This window comes from Heterocephalus glaber, unplaced genomic scaffold, assembly GCF_053883595.1.
Source record: "Heterocephalus glaber isolate CG9 unplaced genomic scaffold, H.glaber_assembly_v1.0 deba00000768, whole genome shotgun sequence".
Lineage (NCBI taxonomy): Eukaryota > Metazoa > Chordata > Mammalia > Rodentia > Bathyergidae > Heterocephalus > Heterocephalus glaber.
The window spans coordinates 246,217-253,554 of NW_028258162.1; the positions used below are offsets into that span (position 1 = coordinate 246,217).

At 38.5% G+C, this 7,338-nt stretch overlaps 1 long non-coding RNA gene across 1 annotated transcript; it reads left to right on the forward strand.

The window, feature by feature from the left end:
- The first annotated feature begins 487 nt into the window (after nucleotides 1-487).
- LOC147829053 (uncharacterized) lies at nucleotides 488-6,143 on the forward strand. The gene is made up of 2 exons (XR_015449639.1): nucleotides 488-2,592; nucleotides 3,103-6,143. It is a non-coding gene; the product is annotated as an uncharacterized LOC147829053 (long non-coding RNA).
- Nucleotides 6,144-7,338: the final 1,195 nt, after the last annotated feature.

Sequence of the window (7,338 nt, forward strand, 5' to 3'; positions counted from 1 at the left end):
CCCTTCCCACATACCCTTGCCCAAACTCCTCTGAGGATACAGCATCCTTGTCCAAGCCACAGTTCAAAGGAGACCTCCTCTGGGAAGCTGTCCCTTGCTCTCAGAAAATTAGCCACTATGTTCCACTGGCCAATTCCTTGGCTTTATTATGGTTTGCATTGTTTTCTATTCAAATTTCTTTACATGTCTCCCTACCACTAGAAGCATCAGAATATTTATTTCTGTATTCCTAGCATCTGGTATATTAGGTGCTTAGTAAAATATTAACTAGTAAGTGAATTTAAAAAGACAGGATAGAATTATGAAATATGCTCATCCCTAATGCCTAAATTGGGGGTGATGAGTTTTCTATCCCTTGCCAAAGATGGTGAAGAATTATATACCCTCTCATTTTGAAAAATGGATGCAGTATCATACAAATTTGAGACAAAAGTTGATTTAATTTTGTTAATGTATAATCAAGGCACCAAGGTAAAAGATTTAAAAGGGGCTTGGATTCAGAGCTAAGCAAAGCCAAACAGAGGGAAGCTGGCACCAAGGGAAAAGTCTCTTCACCGGCAGTGGAGTATGCCAGCTTGCAATTCTTCCTTTGCCATCTCAAGCATTGTAAACTGAATGGAATTGAAAGCCGCCGTTTGGAAGCAGAGTTTACAGTCCACTTACCGGTGGAGAGGCATTTTGTGGACGCGGGCTATGAAACTTGTTTTCATTTCGATGTTTTTAAAAATCTAATTTCCATGCAAATAGGAAAGGATGTGTTCAAGAGTGTCAAGTTTGGGATTTGTTTGAGAGTCAAGCGGCATAACTAATATTTGGTGATTGGATGGTGTCCAAGGACACTTAAGAAATTCCAGTATTACAAAAGAAGCCAAATATGTTGTGATGAGAGAATCCACTGTCCCTGGCAGATAAATGAACTGGCTCTGAAGAAGAGCCTTCTGCACTGTCCATGGGCTTCTGAGCAACTCTGTTCCCTGAACCTGCAGTCATGGAAGACAACCCATTGTTGGAGCAGTGGTTAAAATCTCATTTATCCCAATGCTTTTAAAATGAGATTTTAAGTATTGCAAGGAAGAAAGAAATGCAGAATTTTAGGCCTGGGGTAAGGCCCTGCTAATAGGGTTTTAAAAAACAATTCTCGTTTGCATTTTCTGCAGCAAATAACACTGAAACCTGCACTTTAAAACTCCACTTGGTTATAATCTTTTTATTTATTGTGGTTGTAATATACTAAAATGTTGTATTCTTATAACAATGTTCATGAGTGATATTGGGTTGCAGGGTTTTGTTGCGGTTGTTTTTCTTGTAATGTCTTCGTCTGGTTTTGCTATCAAGTTAATGATGATCTCATAGAATTTGTGGGGAAGTGATCCTTGCTCTACAGTTTTCTAGGGCTTGTACATAATTGGCCTGCTCACCTTTTCTCTTCTGTTCTTCCTTCCTTCCTTCTTTTCTTTCTTTCTTTCTTTCTTTCTTTCTTGCTTGCTTGCTTGCTTGCTTGCTTGCTTGCTTCCTTCTTTCCTTCCTTCTTCCTTCCTTTTTCTTCCTTCCTTCCTTCTGTATCAGGGATCGAACCCAGGGCCTTCACAGTGATCTATGTCCCCAGACCTTTATTTTTGATTTTGATTTAGAGTCAAAATCTTGGTCATTAAGTTGCCCAAGCTGGGCTGGTATTTGCCATCGTCCTGCCTCAGTCTCCCAGAATGTCCACCACCACACCCAGGTTAATTAGTATTATCTTTTAAATGTTTTATAAAAATGAAGTAAGAGAGGTAGTTAGCTTTGCAAGTTCTCTAGTCGAAATAGTTTGGAACAGGCCTTTTCTTCATTATGTGTGTTAACAGCCATGAACAGTTAAAAGCTTTTAAAATAACCAGCTTGAAGTCCCCACATGGAGAAGCAAGCAGGGACCCAGGAGGCCCAAAAACACTTTCTTCCTAACATCACCCCAGGAACCAACCTCGGCACAGGCAACATTAGAAACCAGCTGTGGTTTAATAAGAGAGAAGCTGCAACTTGGATTTGTAATTTTCCCTGTTTTATTCTGAGTCTGATAGCAAGGTCTTACATTTCAAAGTAGCTGAATAATAGTTGTCATTGCTTTGATAAAGAAAACTTCCCAAAAGAAAACATGACAATACATATGTACTATTAAAATTTGTTCATAGTTACATGCACTGGGTCAACGGCCCCAAACCGGCACTCATCACTGCCTCCCCTAGTGGCCATATCCATAATTGCAGACTCTGGTCCTCGGATGCCCCTGGGCTCTGAGAGTCATTTCACTATCAGTGAATTTGATTTCAGAAGACTCCTGGTTTCTTCTCTGTCCTAAGGTGCACTGACACAGGGGCGTGAGTACCAAGGAGTCTTTGTCTTTTCTTCCCTGATTGGAAGGGCTGGTTGCATCTGAAAGGTTGACCCCTATTGATCAGTGTCATTGTTTCTTTCTTACTTGCACTCTAAGAACTCAGGATTTGCATTGCAGTTGCTGTCAGGTATCCTGGCAACCACCTCCAAAATTCTGCTTTCTGACAAGAAAGCCAGGCGGGAAAGAGTGGTGGTGAGGAACCAGGTGGACACCAAGGAGGGGTAAGGTGGAGAGAGGAGAAGAAAGGAAGGGTGACCAGGGAGGAGGAAAGAAAGATAAGCATGATAAGAAGGAAGAAAGGGAGAGAAAGCAAAAGAGCTGAGATAGAGAAGGGGGGGGCAAGAAAGAGAGGGTCTGTGCCCCCAGGGATAGAAGTCACCAACAGGACCACCTTCCTGGTGATCCAAGACCAGCAAGTTGTTAAAACATTTGCCCCACCCCAGTCAGAGGCCACTCCCCCAGCGACTCCGGAAGCCAGGAGGTCTGTCCCTAGATGGAATTCAGGCGGGCTGCTGGTCAGGGCCTAGATTTAGCTCTGTCAGGAGATGACTAACTCAGACTAATTCCAGCGGCATGGCCCTTGCTCATTTCGGACCCTGACCTTGCTGGCCCCGTACCTAGATTCTGGAGAAATCTTCTGGGTTCTGACTCAGGCACTGTTTGACTGGTTCCAGCTTCCAGGAAGTCCTTGGCTTGATTTTTTTGAGTGATTGAAAGAATTGCTTTTTCAGCAAGGTGTCTTTCCCATCAGAAAAGGCTCAACTCTTGGCTTCTCTGGACCTGGTAGTGTAAATATGGACAGCAGTTTTCCCAAGGTGCCTGGAGACACCAAGCAAGTTGAATTTCAACCCCACATTAGCAGAGAAGATGAGCTTAGAAAAGAACTCCACAGACATTTCAAAATATATCCCTGCCCTACTAAAAACAACACTCTACATTCGCATTTGACAACAATTAAAATGCTTTCACACACTCTTGTAATTTTTGCCTCCCCAAAAACCACTGAGGTGACCTTTCTGGACTTTGCACATTGGCCACAGTGAGTATGTTGATAAATTAAAACAAACTCTGGTTTAGGAACATTAACATGGAACTCATGTTCACACTGCCATGTGGAGGGGAAATGTCTACTCCATCATTCCTAAAAAACTCAACTTGCCCAAACTGAAATAAAAAGAAATAGTGCACTGGAACAGTCCTACATATTAAAAAATACATAACTTCCTAAGCAATTAAAACTACCTTAGGAGCCAGTAATCCCACCTCTGGGGATATAGCCAAAGAACGTGAAGTCAGCATGTCAAAGGGATGTCTGTGCCCCCAGGCTCATTTATGCATTATTCACAATAACCAAGATGTGGAGTCAAACTAAGTTTGCATCAATGGATGAAGGAATTTTTAAAAGTACGGTATATACACCATGGAATATTATTCAGCCTTTTAAAAGGAGGAAATCTTAGGCCCTGCATAGAAAGTTCAAGGCCAGCCTGGACTACATAGTAAGACTGTGACTCAAAATAACATAAAAGAAAACAAAAACAAAAACAAAGGAAACCCTGTAAATCCTGTCATCTGTCATTTGTGACAACATGGATGTAACTAGAGGACTGAAAGGGGCCAGGGACAGAAAAACACTTAAGTAACATGTGATCTCACTTACATATGCAATCTAAAAAGTTTTCTTACAGAAGTGCAGAGTAGAATGATGGCTACCAGAGCTGGGTGGGAGGAAAGGAAAGAAATGGGAAGTGTTGATCAAAGAGTACAAAGTTTCAGAGAGAAGAAATTAGTTTTGATATATGTTGCATAGGAGAATATTCATAGTTGATAATAATTTACTGCATATTTCAAAATATAAGTAATTCAAATGCCCATGATAAAAAAGATAAGAAAGAGAGGTGAAGTATATAATAATTAGCTTGATTTAACCATTCTATATTGTATGTATATATATATATATACATACAATATAAATATCACATTTTACCTGATAAATGTATACAGTTATAGTTTGTCAATTAAAAGTAGTATTGACTTAAAAATACCAATCCCACATCATCCTAAAATAATAACGGAGTATTACCTGTTTATTTTGTGACCAACATAACTGATACCAAAAACTGACAAGGATATTGCAAACAAAGAACATGATGGGCCAATCAATATTGCTCATAAAGGCAGGTACAAAAATCCAGACAAAATATTAGCTAGCTGTATATTGTGACATATATAAAAGAAGAATATATCATAGCTGAGTGAGGTTTAATTTTAAAATGCAAAGATCATTTAGCATTCAAATTAAATATAATTTATATTAACAGAAATGTTTGTCTCAATACAATTTTAGAAAAAACCCTTTGACAAAAAGTAAATTCTTATTCAGGGCAAAATTTTGCCAGCATTAGGAATAGAAGGGAATTTCTTTAAACAGAGAGCAAGTATGTCATACAGCCACAGTTGACACCACAGTTAATGATGAAATGTTGTCCTCTCTCTCTGGGGTTGGGAACAAGATAAGGGTGTCCATAATCTGTCTCCCAAGCTAAGGGCCAACGCAAATGATTAGAGTAAATAAGTGAAGATTAAGGTCACTAGATACAAGACGAATACACACAATAAGTGTAAAAGAATTTATCATGTAAATTATGTTCTTCAATCACAATGAATTTAAATCAGAAATCAATAATGGTAGGGTATTCGGAAACCTGTAAATATTAGGAAACTAAACAACACATTTCTCATTAACCCATAGGCCAAAGGAGAAATTACACGGAAAATAGAAAACATTTTCTATTGAATAAAAATGAAAATACAACATATCAAAATGTATGGGTAGCAGCTACCACACTACCTAAATGAAAATATATGCAAAATCTCATAATTAGAATTGAAAAACTCCATGGCCTGGATTTTAGCTTAACAATCTAAAATAAGAATGGAAGGGCCAGGGATTTAGCTCAGTGGTGCCACTGCCTACCTCCAAGTACAAGGTCCTGCATTTGGTCCCTGATACCAAAAAAATAAAAAATGAAAAATAAAAAAATAAAAAAAGAATGGAAAATCAAATCTAAAATATACAGGAAAAAACACAAATTAAAAGGGGGAGGAAACTAAGGCAAATAAAAAGCTGGTTCTTTTACATAATTAATAAAGTTGATAAACCTTAAGCAAGAGTAATCAGGAAAATAAAAAGAGAATATAAATTACCAATATAAAAATGGAGACAAAATATCACTATAGATTTTATACAGATAGTGAAAGGTTATTAAGGGGAATATTCAACTTTATATCAATAAATTCAACAATTTAGATAAAATAGAAAATTTCTCTGAAAGACACAAATTACTGAAGCTTACTCAAGAATAAACATATTACCCGAAAAAGCCCCATATCTGGTAAATAACCTGAATTTGTAGTTAAAATTCTTCCCATGAAGAAAACTAAACCCAGGTGGCTTCACTGGTAAATTTTATAGCAGATTTAAAAGATAATACTAATTAATCTGGGTGTGGTGGAGCATGCCTGCAATCCCCCTATTCTGGGAGGCTGAGGCAGGAGGATGGCAAATACCAGCCCAGCTTGGGCAACTTAATGACAGACTCAAAATCAAAATCAAAAATAAAGGGCTGGGGACATAGATCACTGTGAAGGCCCTGGGTTCAATCCCTGATACAGAAGGAAGAAAAGAAGGAAAGAAAGAAGGAAGGAAGGGAGGGAGAGAGGGAGAGAAAGAGAGAGAGAGAGAGAGAGAGAGAGAGAGAGAGAGAGAGAAGGCCAATTATATGGACCCTACACAACTCTAGAGCAAGGATCACTCCCCAACAAATTCTATGAGATCAGCATTAACTTGAGAGCAAAACCAGACAAAGACATTACAAGAAAAACAACCACAACAAAACTCGGCAAACCAATATCATTCATGAACATTGATATATGAATACAAAGTTTTTAGTACATTACAACCACAATAAATAAAAAGATCATAACCAAGTAGAGTTATCCCACGAATGTAAGGTTGTTTTTACAACTGAAATTCAATTAATTCACCATATTTATGGGCTCAAAAAGAAAAAAAAAGTGAAAGCAATAACCATTTGAACAGATGCAAAAATAAAAAAACAGAGCAAGCCCTTGACAGATTCCAACAATTATTTATGATAGAAACCTTAAGCAAACTAAAAATGGAAAATTTCTTGGTTTGTTAGAGAACAATGTACAAAAATCAATACATCTCTATACTCAATAGTGAAAAACTAAACAGTTTCCCCCTGAGATCAGAGGAACGAATATCTCCTCTCACCACTTCCACTCAACATTAAACTGCCGATCCTAGCCAGGGCAGTAAGGCAAGAAAAAGGAGTAGCATACAGCTAGGAAGAACTGTCTTTACTCAAGGCAACACTAAAGTATTTGTAGAAAACTGTTAAAAATTTACAATCCACCTGTCTTAGTTACTTTTCTCATTGCTGAGACAAAATACCTGATGCCCAAAGTTAAAAGAGGAAAGTTTTATTCTGGCTCACAGTTTGTAGAGGTTTCAGTCCACAATCCACTGGCTCCAAGGAAGGGTAGCATCACAGAGGAAAAGCAATTCAAGGTGGGCAGAAGGCACCAAAGCAACAAGGGCTGATCACAGCTCTTTCTATCCCTTATATCTTATCCAGGCTACTTCGGGTGGGTGGCACTCACACCCTTAATCCTAGTGCCCTTGAGCCTAGTGTTGAACCATAAATCAATCTCAGCAGTACACACTCTAGATCCAGCCATCTCTGAAAAGCCCCACCTATGATGAGGCTTTGGGAGGACATCTAGACACAGCCATAACCACCCCAGAAAAACCAGTCAGTGAGTTTAGAAAGGTTAGGAGCTACAACATTAACATATGACAGCTGTGTTTTAATATACCAACAAAACCAGAAATTAAAATTTAAGAAAAGCACTATTAACAAGGGGCTCAGAAATATGAA